This window comes from Panulirus ornatus, chromosome 16 (assembly GCF_036320965.1).
Source record: "Panulirus ornatus isolate Po-2019 chromosome 16, ASM3632096v1, whole genome shotgun sequence".
In the NCBI taxonomy this organism is placed as follows: Eukaryota; Metazoa; Arthropoda; class Malacostraca; order Decapoda; family Palinuridae; genus Panulirus; species Panulirus ornatus.
The window spans coordinates 12,275,820-12,293,319 of record NC_092239.1 but is presented as its reverse complement, the minus strand read 5'-3'; the positions used below and the strand labels follow the sequence as shown (position 1 = coordinate 12,293,319).

Genomic DNA, 17,500 nt, shown 5'->3' with positions numbered 1-17,500 from the left:
AACGAATGACGGTGACTATGAGGACGGTGATTTCAACACGACTGTGACACGAGCATCTGTAGCCAGCTAGGCACTAGGTCTGCCCAAGGAGATCCAAAGCGCGGGAATTTCTCTTCTTTAATATCTTTTACGTCCACCTCAACAGACAGGTGACCTCAGGTCCTCCGGGGGTGATAAAAGAAAAAAAAATGAAGGAATAATGAGACTGTCCACCAGCAACCCCAAGAATGAATGGCTCGTTGAAGGACGAAGAGTTATGAATAATGCAAACGTCGGTGGACTGGCTGGGGTTAGGCGTTCCCGTCTCGTACATGTACACGTGTTCTCAGACACGTTCGCACACTCGGTCTCCAGGTGTTATCGTCCATAAAGCGACGAGAGAGACCTAGAGCTCACCAGCCACAGCCGAGCCCCATCGGCCACTCCATGGTCCGTCCGCGTACACAGAGGGGACCTTACTCTAGACACGCGCTCACTCCTCGAACCGTCGACATGGACACTTGTAAGGAGACACACACCTGTTTACATACTCCCTCGTGCGAGTACAACACCTGCACCACTAAGACACACACACACACACACGTACGGTTTACTGCTACCTACTTGCGATATAATGGAGAAGACACAAATTCTCTGAACAGAACATAAAACTTCTGAGGAAGCGAGCGGGTCTTGCCAACTGCCGGAGCCTCACTCTCGGCTTTATGACTCTAAAGGTGTTAGTCGTTAATGGTCCAAGGGTGTGTGTGTGTGTGTGTGTGTGTGTGTGTGTGTGTGTGTGTGTGTGTGTGCTTCTCCAATCACGGTCAAAAGGCTGGGAGAGTCTGTAGGCTCTGGTGGTCATACAAAAGACAACTTATCTCTCGGCAAAAACTGGTTTCCCCCCGTGTTGTATCGCCAGGAAACGCGGCGTGGGGAGCTGCTGCTGATGCAGTGAGGGCGGGGACTACTTGACTGACCGGGGCTACAGCAGGCTATTCGCTCCATCCTCTTGACGTCACAGCACCGACGCCTCGAGTCATACAAACGATCTCCAAACATTTCACAACCTCAGGCAAAGTTCTTTTCCTACCCCGTTAGCCAAAACCTCGCGTTTCCCTACGGCTCTGTGTGTGTGTGTGTGTGTGTGTGTGTGTGTGTGTGTGTGTGAGTATACTTTCCGCATTCTCCCACAGCGATCTTGAGGAGCCCTTCCCTCACAGTACCATATGGTGACGTAGCTCGGCACGCAAGAGGACTTCGACGTCACTTGGAGGGAGCGAAGGAAGAGATGTTAGGTAGGCATACACACCTAAGGAATACCATTGGGCTTACGTCAGCATATTCTAATCTTCCCTCCCCAACAAAAAACAGTTAAGAGATTATACTTTGACTCAAGAACTAACATCATTTTTATGGCCTCGTTAAATTTGCATTCATGTATATATTTACCCCAAGAGGCACTTACTCATATATCCGCCTCCATATGCTTAAGCCCTTGTGGCGAGGCTGCATGTTCAACTTCAATGGACGAAAAGGAGTAAAGTCTCGTCGAAGACCTTGTCCCTACTGGATCAATCCGCAGCTAACCTTCCAAATGATTACGCTGCTCTTTCTTATGGAATCTTATTGTCCTCTTAAGTCAACTGTGAGTGAATCTGTTTCCAATCCTCCGCTTCCCATCTGTTCCCATTAAGCATGTGTCATCTCCAACATTCTTCTCGTGTAAGGGTCACCCAGGTACTCTCCCTCCAGGTGGGCAAGGCGTATGTATGGCACTGATGGCAAACCTCCTCGAGTCCTGAGGGAGCCTACCTCTCACCTAGTTCCGACCTTTGCTAGGCTACTTCGCCTCTGTCTGAAAACGTAAGACTTTTCTTCCCCTTGGAAGCAAGCCTCGGTGCAGCCTGTCCCTATGAAATGAGACTGCTCTAACCCCTCCACTTGTCGCCCCCACTGCTCTTTACATCTGCTGTCTCTAAAAGGGTTTTGAAACTCTCCTAAACACTCACTCTCTCAAGCACTTAGAATTAAACAAAGCCCAGAGTGTCATTTGACATCTTACGTCTATACCACAGAATATCTAAGGGGGTATAGAATGACCACTTGACATCAGCGGTCTGCACCACAAAACGTCTGAGCTAGAGAGTGGCACTTGACACCTGCTCCGCAAACTGTCTGAAGAGCTACAGAGTGCCACTTGATGCCTTAAAATGCTACAGAATGCCACTTGCCACCTGAGATACGTACCAGAGACTCTCTGAGGACCTACAAAGGATGCCACTTGATATCTGAGATCAGCATCACGAAAGTCCCTAAGCTACAGAGTGCCACTGGGAATCTCGAGATCACCATTATGATGTATTATCTGGGTCACAGAGTGCCACCACCTGACACCTTAGGTCAGCACCTCATCACTGATGGAGAACGTGTACGAGGCAGTTGCCAGAGGTCACTGTCTGGCTGTACAGCGATTTTCATCTCGTACCTGACCCGGGATTTGAGCTCTGAATCAAGAAACGTATGACTCCAGTCCATATCTGTCGTAGCTGTAGGTTTACGTGAGTGCATCTACTTGCTTGTCTCTTTGGCTGAAGACTTACTTATGTGTCAAGTTATAAGTCACTGTGAAATCAGTCCTCAGTACATTTTACACTTGAAAAAGTAAAGAGGAAGAAATGTTTACAAAGATTTTTAAGACCATATAAGCTTTAGATCAATGGGGGTTCATGAGATGAATCGAAGCACTATGTTCTCTGCTTGTCCATATTTACAGTCAACATGAGAATAGTCATTCTTTACGAGTCTTACACTCTATACTCGTGTTATGACCCGGCACATACACACACACGACGCGACAATAATACCCTTGCCGGAACTACAAAATGGTGTCTCCCACTAGTCTTCAGTGAAGAGAAAGGAATTCTACAACACTTCGTAAAGTCTTCAATATCCCCAGTCCAAGTAATACATGACGAATATTAATTTCCACGACCTTCGCTCTGCAGGACCAACCAGCCAACCAAAGTCTTCTTTTCTTTTTTCCTGAGTTATTCTCCGTTTCATTATACAGGAGTCTTGACATTATCCTGCATAGAGAAGTGTGTGTATACAACACAGTCGCTAATTCTCTCTCTCTCTCTCTCTCTCTCTCTCTCTCTCTCTCTCTCTCTCTCTCTCTCTCTCGACTATAGCCGTGCTTCAGGGCTTCTTCCTCAGTTCCCCACGGCAGGTGCAGCTCACCTTACAATGACGTGGGCCGCTGCGGTCAGTGGGGGCGGTCGGGAGCTCCCAGCATGAGTCATCGAGATAACCCCAGTGTTTTTAAGCAGTAAGGTTGACTTGGGCCATCATACCTGTATACAGCAGAAGCAGGAGCAGGAGCGGCGGCGGTCGTGGCGACGAAGGAGAACACCTAGACAGCTACGAAGAGAATGATCAACTGACAGGTATTGTAAGCAGGCAGGCAAGCATAACGTAATGACGATAACCTCTTCTCTCTCTCGAGTGACTGATTGATGAAGACGTTCCACTCGGCCGGTCATCGATAGCATAAAACTGTCACTCGAGTCACCACAGTGAAATGATACAACCTTGAACAACATGGGTAATGTAAGAGTCACCGACCTGACGCCAGCTTGACACAGACCTCCGAGACGAGAGAGGCTTTGTAACGGGAAACGTCCTTCATTTGGGGTTGTGAAGCATCAGACGCACACACACACACACACACACACACACACAGTTACGAACCACTCGCTCGTACCAACAGCATCGCCAACCGTGTCGAGTCGCGGCTCCCACGTGAAGAGCTATGAGGTTGTTTCATCGGTAAAATATCTTTCAAATTCAAATTTAGGATCGTTATGGAAGCTCTTGAGAGCATTTGAAAAAAAAAAACAGTGTCTCCCATCCTCATCGTATAGGGCCAGGACTTCCTAAAAGAGATCTTTCCCGTGCACTTTATCGAGTGCAATCGTCTAAAAGGAGAGATGCTTTGTACATTTCCTTCTTGTCATGTGCATTGCACATGACAGTTGGAGAATAGATGTAAGAGAATGAGGCAAAATCAAAACTGATATAGGAGTATTTCATTTATAAAAAAAAAAGGAGACTAAGAGAAATTTGGATAATCATGGAGGTAGAGAAACATATGGGAATTATTCCTTTTTTTTAAACGTATGTTGAAAAAATTCCTGCATCAGCACGTTCGGGAATACATTAGAATCAAGGGGGATGATGCTACACCAATAACAACAGCATGTGAAGTGACAAAACATTTTGTACCCGTGAGAGAGAGAGAGAGAGAGAGAGAGAGAGAGAGAGAGAGAGAGAGAGAGAGAGAGAGAGAGAGAGAGAGAGAGAGAGAGAGTGTGTTAGGTTTAACAAAAGTTGTCAAAATGCAAGAAGGTATAAGCGACACAACAAGCAGCCACCATTTAACGAGTATAAAGGAGATAGGAACGAGTACAGGAAGAAATGGAAAAATGAACAGAGAAACTTTGCGAAGAGTGATATAGACAAGGCAAAATACAAGCCTAGCATCTTCTATGTGAGTAACTGTCGATTAAAAAAAAGAGCTAATCATGCTTGACGACTCAGAAGGAAGAGTTGCGGAAAGAATTAAAAGAGAAAAGACCAAAAAGTATTGCTAGAAGGTCTTGACCCATACAAGTTTCTCCGTATGCGATGACGAAGTACGCTGATATACGTGACAGGCCGCTTGAAGTGCTGATCAATATGTTTGTATGAGATTGATACATCGTCAAGAGAATGGAGGAAGGTAAAGGTCGTGCGTGTATTTAAGAAAGGAGACTGTAGTGAACAACAGAACGGTGTCTGGCGAACGTGGTCTGTAAAGCACTGAAGAAGATTATCAGAAAAGCAAATGAATAACCAAATTTAAGGTTGAAACTACTTGAGAGACAACATGAAATTTGTACTGAACAACAGAACGGTGTCTGGCGAACGTGGTCTGTAAAGCACTGAAGAAGATTATCAGAAAAGCAAATGAATAACCAAATTTAAAGTTGAAACTACTTGAGAGACAACATAAATTGAGGGAGAGGAGATAATGCGCAACAAATTCCCTGGACTTCTATAAGAGAGTAAACCCTGCTTTAAGAAAGGATCAAGGGCGTTGGGCGAAGACTGTATGTTTACTGACTACCAGAAATGATTTGGCAATATGCCGTACATGAGGAAAGTGAAGAAACTGGATCTTCAGGCAGGAATAGGGAGAGAGACTCCTACGGTGGACAGAAAATTATCTCGGAAGGGGTTGGAGTCACCACTGGACGAACATGAAGCTAGGTCCTAGAACCGCTGCTCTTCTTGATCCGTTCAAATTGATTCGCCAGGACAGGACAGGACCCATACCTGACTGAATATGTCTGCGGATGATGCTAAGGTCATGCAGGACGTAAAGACTGGTTGAGGATGGTATATATCAACTCACGAAGGGACCCCAGACCGACTTTAAAGATGGTCTGATACATGACTGATAAGATTTAGCCTAGGGTGAGACAGAGTAATGAGGGTGGGATGTACTGAATGAGGGGGTCTCGACACAATCACCGTCTGGGAGGATATGAGCTGTAGGAATCTGTGTTAGAGAGGGACTTGGAAGTCGACAATCTACCTGTGGCCAGAGCTCCGCCTCAGAAGGATCTTACGGGAAAAAAGCTTGTTTGCTGGCAAGTACTGGAAGTGCATTGAAGTACACAGATAAGGAAATGTATAGCAAATTATTCACGGCATACATTAAGATAATAGTAAAAAGGCCTTCTCATGCCTGGTCACCGTATTTAATGAAGCACAAGAAGTGATAATGTCCAAAGGACTCTCATCTTATCTCTAATCGTATCTCTGCACACAAGACTCTTTCCGAAGTACAATCACTTTCACCGCTTCTTTTCCTTACATGTCACTCTCTCTCTTTTTTCTAGAGAAAGAAAAAACACAAACTATAATACAAGCCTTAAAGAAAATCCCACCAGCTGCCCGTCTCTGTACGTTCTTATCCAGCAACCTCTCCCCTGCACAACTGTCAATTAGCATATGATCCAATAAAATCCGTTGACCCCTAACCTCACCCCATGCCCGTAAACTTATGTAAACTAAGTAATCCCAGGCACCAATTTCTCTTCAGCATACAACTCGACAAACCACTCCCCATTTTCATTTACAGCGGCTACCCCATGTTTCCCAATTAAAACCTCGATTGCCACATCATTCACTCATGCATTCAGATCCCCCATCACGAGGGTTCGACCCCTTGCATTGAAATTGCCGAAGCACTCACTCAGCTTCTCCCAGAGAGCTCCCTTCCATTCTTCACTCATCATACTACCAGGTGCATGAGCAATGACAGCTACCCACGAACTCGTAGTCCACTTACATCCTCACACACGTCAAGCTTCAACTTACTTCCTTACACTCTTTAATGCAATCACACAGATCCCCCTTTCCTCTCGCCCTCACACTAACCCCAGACCGTAACCATCCGGACATTGCCAAATTGCTTTTCTTCATTCCCCTTTCAAAGTGAATTCACTCAGATCCAGAACATCCAGGTTCCTCTCACCAAATATAACTCTCCTTTTTCTCATCCTCGTCACATTCAAGAGTATATATACACCCTAGCTGAAGCCTTCGATGAGAGATCCTTGCTTGGATCTTTCTTATGTTCCTGTTTTATCTACTCCTCTATCCCCAATGTAAAGATAATTTGTGATTAAGATAAAGAATCGGGTGAATCACGTATTGTCAAGTGTAATGTGAGAGATGGAGAGGGAGAGTTTCTGTCTGAGTATGTGAAGTAAGTCATGGCAAGTGGTTTCGTGAAAAGAAAAGAGGTGGTGAAAGCCTTGCACAAGATGAAATATGGCAGGGTGGCTGGAGTGGACGGTATTGCATTTGAACATCTGAAAAAGGGGTGAATGTTTTGTTCATTGGCTGATTAGGATTGTAAAATTATGTATGGAACATAGTAAAGAGCATGAAAGTTGGCAGATTGCATGTTTAGTGCCACTATATAAAAGCAAGGGGGACGAGAGTGAGTGTTCAGATTACAGAAGTATTTGTCTGTTAGAGTATCTGGTAAGTTGTATGGCAGAGTGGTGGCATACATACAGCATCATACTGGGGAGGAACAATGTGGTTTAAGGAGTGGCAAAGGATCTGTGGATCAAGTGTTTGTTTTGAAACGGAAGGATTTGTATGTGGCATTTATGCATCTGGAAAAAGTGTATAATCGGGTTGATAAAGATGCTTTTTGGAAGGTCTTACGAATATATGGTGTGAGAGGAAAGCTAACAGAGGTAATGAAGACTTATTATCAAGAAAGTAAGCCATTACCTCTGTAATTTGAGCACTCACCTTTATCCCCTTTGCCTTTGTACAATGGCACTATGCATGTATTCTGCCAACCCTCAGGCACCTCACCATATATATATATATATATATATATATATATATATATATATACATATATGATCCATGACCTGACCATTATGGGTCAGGGTGGCGGTTACGTCACAACAGTGAAGGATCGCATCGTCGTGCTCAAGGTTAGGCCGTAGTGCTCATATTCAAGAGATTAAACTATCTATCACTGAACCACCAGAATAGAATATACTCTCATTACCAGGTAGCAGTACTCTTGGCAAAACCACACACAGTGTATCTGACCACGATAACTCACAGTGTATCTGACCACGATAACGCACAGTGTAGATGACCACGACAACATATACCGTATACAACTAGTATAAGAAAGTGCATAAGCAGGACAACACATAGTGTGTATAACCAGGACCACTTACAATGCGTCTATCCAGGACAGCACATAGAATGTATAACCTTGACAACACATAGTGCGTATAACCAGGCCAACACAAAGTGTGTATAAATAGGACAACTAATTCTGTGTAAAACAAGGATTGCACAGTGTGCATAACCAGGACAACACATAGTATGTTCAACAAGGACAACACTCAGGACAACACACAGGGTGTTCAAACAGGACAACCCACTGTGTGTTTAACCAGGACAAGAGATACTGCTTATGACCAGGACGAGAGATAGTGTGTACAGGCAAGTTGATGGGGTGGGCTGAGGCGCGGCCCTGGCCACACCGGCACTGTGGTGGCGGGCCACACCGTAGTCTAGGTCAGTGACGGAACAGGCACGGTGGCTGGGAGGGACCATATAGCCAGGCGTGCTGGAGCGTAAGGGGTAGCTCCCTTGGCCAGGTGTACTGGACAGGGCTAGGCGAGGTGCTTGGCACATCGGAGGGCAGGATAGACCAGCGGCAGGGGTAGAGTAGGCCTGAAGAGGGCTGGTTGTAGCGGCGCATGCGCAGATCTGGTCCAGTGAGTGGCCCGGGGCTGCCCACCTCCTCCACCACCACCACCACCACCGCTGCGCTGCCCCAGCACCTCATCCCTGCCCACCGCCGTCCAGTTAACCCTGCAGCAGCCCAGAGCTCCCGCACGCACCTCTCCTCACTCGACACGTCGGCTACTCGGCCCCCTTTCTCGTGCCTCCTGTGGCAGCCACGCGGAAAATACACTCGCTCCTGAGACAATATCCTTGTGCTATAATACATTCTGGTGAAAGTCCGTGTGAGGGATCTCGGCGAGAGCTGCAGCCTGGCGTGTAAGTCGCCTGGCAGAGCGAGGCAACTGTGGCCGCGGCTGAGATGTCACATACTCTCACTCCTTCCTTGCCTGCTCTTCTCCTTCACGCCCCACGGCTCCATCTCTCTACTGCACACTAAAGGTGGCAACAAATTCTGCAAGCTGTGCAGGTGTGTGAAGGCTCCGGGCGGTGAAGGAACAGGAGCCCCGTGAGTGACGAGGGACCCATCCAGCTGCGCACGGAGCTGTTGCTACGGAGAACCCATCAGTTTTACCTGCCAGGCACGAGAGACCTCGCTCAGGAGCTGGGGCACCCGCACTTACGCAGCGGGTCGTAAATCACGGCAGCTGCAAGTTAGGAGGAAAGATACCATCTTGGCGGCAGCGTCCCAGGACGAACCTCAGATCATAGAGAGGTACAGTGTCCCGTAACGGTTGGTGGCGTCGGGTTAGGACGAAGAGGGCGTGTGGCGCCGATAAACGACTCAGAAACATCGACAGTGCTCTAAACAAGTGAGACGTGGGTGTGTGTGGGGTGTGTGTATGTGCGTGTATGTGCGCGTGTTGGCGGGAGGATACCAGTGTGCTATAGCAGGTGTGGGTCAACTCAGTGGATGAGAGGCGCCACGCCTCAGGTGTTGTCCTCGCGTAAGTGATACTCGTGAGCTGGCTAACAGCAGCGTCCACGCGAGTGCCGTCAGAAGCGAGTCCAGCAAGACCTAATGTTTAGCGTGGAACCTTATAGCACTTTTTACAGTGATTGTGTCGGACCTGGTGCGTAGTGTGAACTCGGGAGGTACCGTCGCCTGGTGCCAACTGTGGCCAAGTCAGCACCGCCGAGGCTCAAGATGGCGTGTGGCCCCTGAGGTCATCAACAGCACCTTTACAGTACCCCTCCCTCCCCTCCTCCCTCGTCAGTATACACGTGGTGGACGAGCCCATCGCCTGTAGGAGGAGGCTGACAGTGAGGGTTGTGCCTGTGCAAGCTGTGGTGGTGGGGACACTGGTGGTCGTCCTGGTGGTCGTTGTGGCTCCCCGGAAGAATGTGAGTGATGTACCTTCGGCTGACGCCCACATCACACCGCCACACGCCCGCACGCCCATCAACCCTACACCATCAAGCGCGCCACCACATTTCAGAACTAACTGGTAAGGCTTTTCACTCAAACTGTATGTATCTTCCTCACATCTATGTCCTTCGAGGGACGATCATGTGCTTAACTACCGTCCCTCGAGTCAAATTCTAACTTTTGTTCCACAGGCTTTAAGAAAATAGAATCATTTCCCAGGAAGTCATATCAAAACTTAGGAAAATGCACTTAGAATTGAGGAACGTTTACGTAACCATTGGGAATTCTTCCTGGGAGAGGCATTGTTCAGCGGGAGTATGAACTGATAGACATGAGGGACTGAGATACGTAAGGCTGTGCGAGAAAGGACGTATGGAGAGGGCGTCCAGAGAAGAGGGGGGATGTCCAGCTACCGGAGTGTATGGGCGGGCGTTGTGGAGAGTGAGGAGGACCCTTCTGTTAAGGTGCTCCTTTGCTTCATGTGGCCGTGTACCACTCGTCACACTACTGCCATCCTGGCACTCATACTATACATACTGACAATTTCACACTGAAACTACAGCGTGCTGATGGTACAGCACGTAGGATCTGTTCCAGATAGGCAATGCATCTTAGTGGCACTACACAGGACTGGCACCACACAATGTTGTCACTACACAAGACAGGCACTGCACAATACTGGTACTACTTAACACTGGCACTATACTATACCGCATCTATATAACTCTGGCACTACACAACACAGGTACCACACAAGACTGGCACTGCACAACACTGGCACTATACAACATTGACACCACACTACACTAGCACTACTCAACACTGGCACAACACTATGTTAACGTTACACAGTACTTGCAGTACGTAACACTGACTGTAATCATCGTTGGCACAACACCACACTGGCACCATACCACACGCATCACATCACGTTGGCATCATACCACACGCATCACGCCACACTGGCACCTCGCCGCATTTGCACTACAGCACGTCATACTGAAACCACCACACTGGCACTACACAATACCATACTGGGACCACACCACACTGGCACTACACCATACCATGCTGGAGCCACACCACACTGGCACTACACCATACCATACTGGGACCACACCACACTGGCACTACACCATACCATGCTGGAGCCACACCACACTGGCACTACACCACACTGGCGTCACATCGCACCATACCACACCGGCGCCACACTTCACTGACACCACATCACACTAGCACTACACTACACTTGCAGTACACGCGTGACACTGCTCCACACCACACTGGCACCACACTAAACTACTACCACACCACAGTGGCACCACACCATACTGGCACCACACCGAACCATACCACACTGGCACCAAACCATCCTGGCACTACAAACTGCTGACAAAAAAGCTGGCATTACATATCACTGGCACTGCACCACACTGGAACTATGCCACACGGCCACTGCATCACAACGGCACTAGATCATACTAGCACCATACTAAAGAGGCACTATACCACACCGGTATTACTACGCACTCCACCTTACGCGTAGTACACAACACTTTGACTGTGCCACACTAGAATATTACGATAGTATGGCACTACACAACACTAACACCATACCAAACAGGCAATGCACCTCAGTGGTACTACACCGTACTAGCAGTCCGCCTTACTCACACTTCACTACACTTAACACTCCACCACACCAGTACTGCTGCACACTGGGACTACACCACACTGGCACTATACCACACCGGCACTTCACTAGACTAGCAATACACCACCCTGACACTACTACACTGCCACTAAACCACACAGGCACTACCCTAGGCTGGCACTACACTACACTGGCATTACACCACAGTGGCACTACATTAGAATGATACGACACCACACTGGCACTGCAGCTCATTGAAATCACACAATGGCGCCACGCAAAACTGCTACTTCACTACAATGACACTAAACTACAGTGGCACTACACAACATTGTCACCACACAACACAGGGACTACACAATGATACCACGTAACACTGGCACTATACAACACTGGTACTACACAACAGTGGCATTACACAACACTGGCAGAACCTCACAGTGGCACCATACCACAGTGACAGCACAAAACACTGGCACTACACAGCAAAGTCGCTACATCACAATGGCACTGGACAATACTGGCTTTACACAACAATGGCAATACGCAGCAGTGGCACTACACCACACTGGTACTACACCTCACTAGCACTATACATCACAGGCATCACACAACACTGGCACCATATCACAGTGATATTACACAGCACTGGCACTACTCAACACTGGTACTACACCACAATGGCACTACGCGCCACGGGCATCACACACCACACTGGCACCAGCCACAGCAGCACCACACAAGGATGGCATTACATCACAGTGACACACAATGACACCACGCAACACTACACCACACTGACACAACACAAGAGACCTCAGCAACATACTGAAATGACACCACACCACCTTCACCTTAAGTACTGCTCACAGTCGTAACACGAGATGCAGTTCTGAAACTAGGTCGCCGGAAACGAGTCAACGAGGCCAGGGCTTCATATCAACATGACCCGGGGAGGAAAGGAGTATGGGAGACCCCGGGATGAGTGTGTGGTAAGGACGGGGAGGCAACGGAGTGACTGGCAGGAACACTTAGGTAAACAACTTCGTGTAAGTGTTTAAGTAACTTGGATGAGTGGTTGACAGACAGCCGTGGCACCTCACAGAGCTGCCGAGGTAAATACTTCAACCGAGGCTCTTGGCCGGGGCGTAGACAGTGTTTATACAGTCTACAGCTCGTCTACAGTGGTGCTAAGGATGTAAACAGATGCAGACACTGTGTGAATACACTCCGTAGACAAGTATCGATGCAGTAAACAAACAGGATGAAGGGGTTGAATACACAATGGCCGTCGGGGTGAGTGGGGTAGGGGAGTGCAGGTGGTCGCCCTTCCCCCCTAATGTTTATACCACAAAATCGTGGGTGACGACACACACTCGGGTCAAGGCGCGTGTGTGGAAGGGTGATAATGTGTACTCTATGGCTGTGTACATTATGGGTGTATACCCGAGTGGTTCTTCCAAGTAAACATGGCGCGACCACCAACAACCACTCCAGACCCTTCCGCAGCTAATGTTGTGTTTACTCCCATACATCCCATGTGCTTACTTGATGTCATACGATGTCCACAGCTGTCTACATCCTTAACACACACACACACACACACACACACACACACACACCCACACACACACCACACACACACACACACATCTATAACGAGATGGTAGGATGAAATGACAATAATATTGTGTTATAGGGGCCTGAACATGCAAGAGGATGAAAGGTGTGCACGGATTTAAGTGAACTGGAACGGTATGGTAAACAGGGGTCGACGTGCTATCAACGTACTGAACCAAGACATGTAAAGCGGTCTGGGGAAACCATGGAAAGATCAGTGGGGCCTGGATGTGGAAAGGGAGCTGTGGTTTCGAGGCATTGCACATGACAACTAGAGAGCGGATGTGAGCAAAATTGGCCTTCCTTCGCCCTGTTTCTGGCGCTTCTCCGCGAACACAGAAAATGGAGATTCTGGGGGACACACACACACACACACACACACACACACACACACATATATATATATATATATATATATATATATATATATATATATATATATATATATATATATATATATATTTTTTTTTTTTTTTTTTTTTTATTTTGCTTTGTCGCTGTCTCTTGCGTTTGCGAGGCAGCGCAAGGAAACAGACGAAAGAAATGGCCCAACCCACCTCCATACACAATGTATATACATACACGTCCACACACGCAAATATACATACCTATACATCTCAATGTACACATATATATACACACAGAGACACATACCTATATACCCATGCACACAATTCACACTGTCTGCCTTTATTCATTCCCATCGCCACCTCGCCACACATGGAATACCATCCCGCTCCCCCCTCATGTGTGCGAGGTAGCGCTAGGAAAAGACAACAAAAGCCCCATTCGTTCACACTTAAGTCTCTAGCTGTCATGCAATAATGCCCGAAACCATATATATATATATATATATATATATATATATATATATATATATATATATATATATATATATATATATATATATATATATATCTTTTTCTTTTTTCCATACTATTCGCCGTTTCCCGCGACAGCGAGGTAGCGTTAAGAACAGAGGACTGGGCCTCTGAGGGCATATCCTCACCTGGCAGCCTTCTCTGTTCCTTCTTTTGGAAAATTAAAAAAAAAAAAAAAAAACGAGAGGGGAGGATTTCCAGCCCCCCGCTCCCTTCCCTTTTAGTCGCCTTCTACGACACGCTGGGAATACATGGGAAGTATTCTTTCTCCCCTATCCCCAGGGATAATATACATATATATATATACATATATATATATATATATATATATATATATATATATATATATATATATATATATATATATATATATCCCTGATGACAGAGAGGAGAGAATACTATTCACATGTCTCCGGTCTGTGGTAGTAGGCCACTAAGCGGGAGGGGAGCGGGAGGCTGAAAGTCCTCCCCTCCTTTACTACTTCCTTCCAAAGGAAAATACAGTGGAAGGATCCAAGCTCGGATTCACTCTTCCTCTAAGGCTCAGTCATTTCTTCCTAACGCTGCCTCTCTAACGCTGGGAATGGCTAAAACACACACACACACACACACACACACACACACACACACACACACACACACACACACACATATATATATATATATATATATATATATATATATATATATATATATATATATATATATATATATATCGGCTTTCAACTTGCTTTTTCTACACAAAGACTTAGTCGAGACCTGTCTTCGTAGTGGTACATGAGAAATAAGTGGATCATCCATAGATATTCAGAGAAAAAAAAAATATATACAATATGTGAGCCACTGTCACAAGTTGTAAAAGAGGAGCCGTTAAGTGGGATTACCGCTGTCGCAACCAGAGTCGAAAAAGTCGGCCGATTTCATGGAGTCTGAACCCCACCATGGAAATGTTAGCACGGCTACGCCTACTGCAACCCCAAAGACTCACGACTCCCAGAGACTGCATAGTCGCCTCTGTGACCAAGGCTCTCACATGCATCTCCTCCACCACCACCAGATCCACGAACAAGTTGAATGGCCATCCTGACATCACATACCCGTACCGCAGACTGAACTTCACTTTATATATCATAATAGGTGTTCACCGGAATCCAACTGCGAGAGTCTTCACCCTAAGTGAGACGATGCTTTCGGCTACTCTGTAAATCATCTTCTGCAGACACAGAGGCATACAGTCTCTCGTCAATGACATTTCTCGCTCCAGAAGATCTCATCACTTCACTGCTCCTGCGTGGTGTGCAGCAGCCTTGAAGCTATAGGAAGCTTTAGGAGCCCTGTAAAGTGGCCTCAGGGGTTACATATTGATAATTATGATATGATTATTACACAACCCCAGAAACTCCTTTTATCGGACTCCATGCAGGAGCAGGGTAATGTGTCGAAAAAGTCCCCAGCGTAACTAAACTCGTTTTCATCCAGTGACGATGATACAGCCTCGCCAAAGGTAACTTTTCCTTCTTCTTTCAAACATTCATATTTATGATCTTTGATTTTTTATATCCCCAAGACGCCTTTCGTTGGGCTCCTGCAGCTTAAAGGCTACTCTGCAACCACGAGCAGTGGAATGAAACTTTCCTCGTTGAGGCTGTACTCCTTTTTGTCCACTGACGATGATACAACCTCACCGAAGGTGACTTTTCACTCGCGGTGAAACCACACAGGCAGGCGGACTTCAGTACTCTCTCTCTCTCTCTCTCTCTCTCTCTCTCTCTCTCTCTCTCTCTCTCTCTCTCTCTCTCTCTTTCTCTCCATATACATATATAAGTTTTTCATACCTGATCGCCGTTTCCTGCGTTAGCGCGAGGAATAGACGAAGAAAGGCCACATTCACTCACATCCCCTCCCTATCTGTCATGTATAATTCGAAACAACAGCTCCGTATCCACAACTTTTCGATGGTTTACCCCGGCCACTTCACATGCCCTTGTTCAGTCCACTGACAGTAAGTCGACCCCTGTGTACTACATCATTCCAATTTGTTCTGTCCCGTGCACGCCTTTCACCCTCCTGCATGTTCAGACTCCGAAAATCTTTTTCATTCCATCCTTCTGTCTCCAGTTTGATGGAGGTAGTGTTGGGATGCCACACGCATCTCTCGCACATGCCAGCACTCCTTCCTTAAATGACTTCCAATCCTTACCCACTCCCCAAGTTCCATTTACTCTCACCTTCTGCCATTCTACACTCAATATCTCCTGGTATTTCTTCCCACAAATCTCTTTTCCAGGCTCACATACTCCCAGCACTCTCTTCTCACGCACAATGTTTCCTCTTCTTCGGAAACCCTCAAAAAATTTCACCCTAGCCTCCACAAGTTGATGATCAAACATCCCACTAGCTAACCCTCTCAACACACTCACATCCAAAAGTCTCTCCTCTGCAAGCCTATCTATCATATCCTAAGCACATATCGTACGTTTGCATATGTCCTTTTTTAAACCAGGTATTCCCAATCACAGACCTTTTTCAGCACATAACTCCATTTCCAGTCACTTTACTAAATATATGTTCAGTGCCTGAAAAAAAAAAAAAAAAAAAAGAAAAAACAACGTGTCCTCCTTCCCATACATTTCAAAGGTGATGGTCACACTTACAATTTTGTCCTTTGTCATTTGTCCTTTGGCCTTCATTACCATCTGAAGACATTTGAGCATGGGATTGGCAAGGTTCCTAAAGTATTCCAAGAACAGGTTTAGGGTCCATGAGTCCACCTTTACAAAAATGTTTTTGCAGCTCATGGCAGCGCAACTTCCAGCAGCAGGGAAATGAATGGTTCTTTTGGAGTAAGAGGTTCTTTGATGAGACTGTGCTTTCACAGATACAAAGATGACTCTTCACTCGTGGTGTATAACCTTACGCAGGCAGAGTCCAGTAATTGAGACACATATATATATGTATATATATATATATATATATATATATATATATATATATACATATATAGGAGTGTGTGTGTGTGTGTGTGTGTGTGTGTGTGTGTGTGTGTGTGTGTGTGTGTGTGTGTGTGTGTGGTGGAAGGGTTTGGGTGGGGGGAGGGACACCTGTCAAGCCGGACCAGCAGCGGCGGAGTTCTTGCACCGAGGCCGACCCGGCACGACCACAGTCGAGAAGATAACACCAGAGAGAGAGAGAGAGAGAGAGAGAGAGAGAGAGAGAGAGAGAGAGAGAGAGAGAGAGAGAGAGAGAGAGAGAGAGAGAGTTCGTGTTATCAAAGAGGGGAGAAAAAAAAAGAAAAGCACAAAGGGAAGGTTGAATGTGATGGATGGATACAGTGTGGACAGAGGTGAGACAAAACTGGACGTCTGTTTGTTGGAGGGATGATAAACTCCACAGTTCTTGAGCTTTGGTCAACTCACCGTCAACATATACTGATGTATCTTGGATGACGGTAGAAGCATTACCATTCTGAGGCTGCGATATTATACATAAGAAAAAGAAAAATAAGTAGATACTGTAAAAAAAAAACCAGAACAATGTGAAATGATCAAATAAGGTAAAAAATAGAGCAAAGTGAAACGATCAAATAGGGTACCAGATAATACTGTTGTACAAAGGAATTTCTTGGCGATCCGGAATTAAGAAAGGTCAGGA

General features: G+C 46.4%; 2 protein-coding genes across 2 annotated transcripts in view; one reads left to right on the top strand and one right to left on the bottom strand.

Annotated features, from left to right (window-relative positions):
• Window positions 1-17,500, bottom strand: part of LOC139754143 (alanine--glyoxylate aminotransferase-like) — a 189,697-nt gene that overhangs the window by 103,469 nt on the left and 68,728 nt on the right. The gene's annotated exons all lie outside the window — the stretch shown is intronic.
• LOC139754142 (bone morphogenetic protein 2-like) overlaps window positions 8,444-17,500 on the top strand; it is a 52,762-nt gene continuing 43,705 nt past the window's right edge. Inside the window, exon 1 of the mRNA XM_071671278.1 lies at window positions 8,444-9,770. The gene's annotated coding sequence lies outside the window, so the exon portion shown is untranslated. The remainder of the gene's footprint in view (window positions 9,771-17,500) is intronic.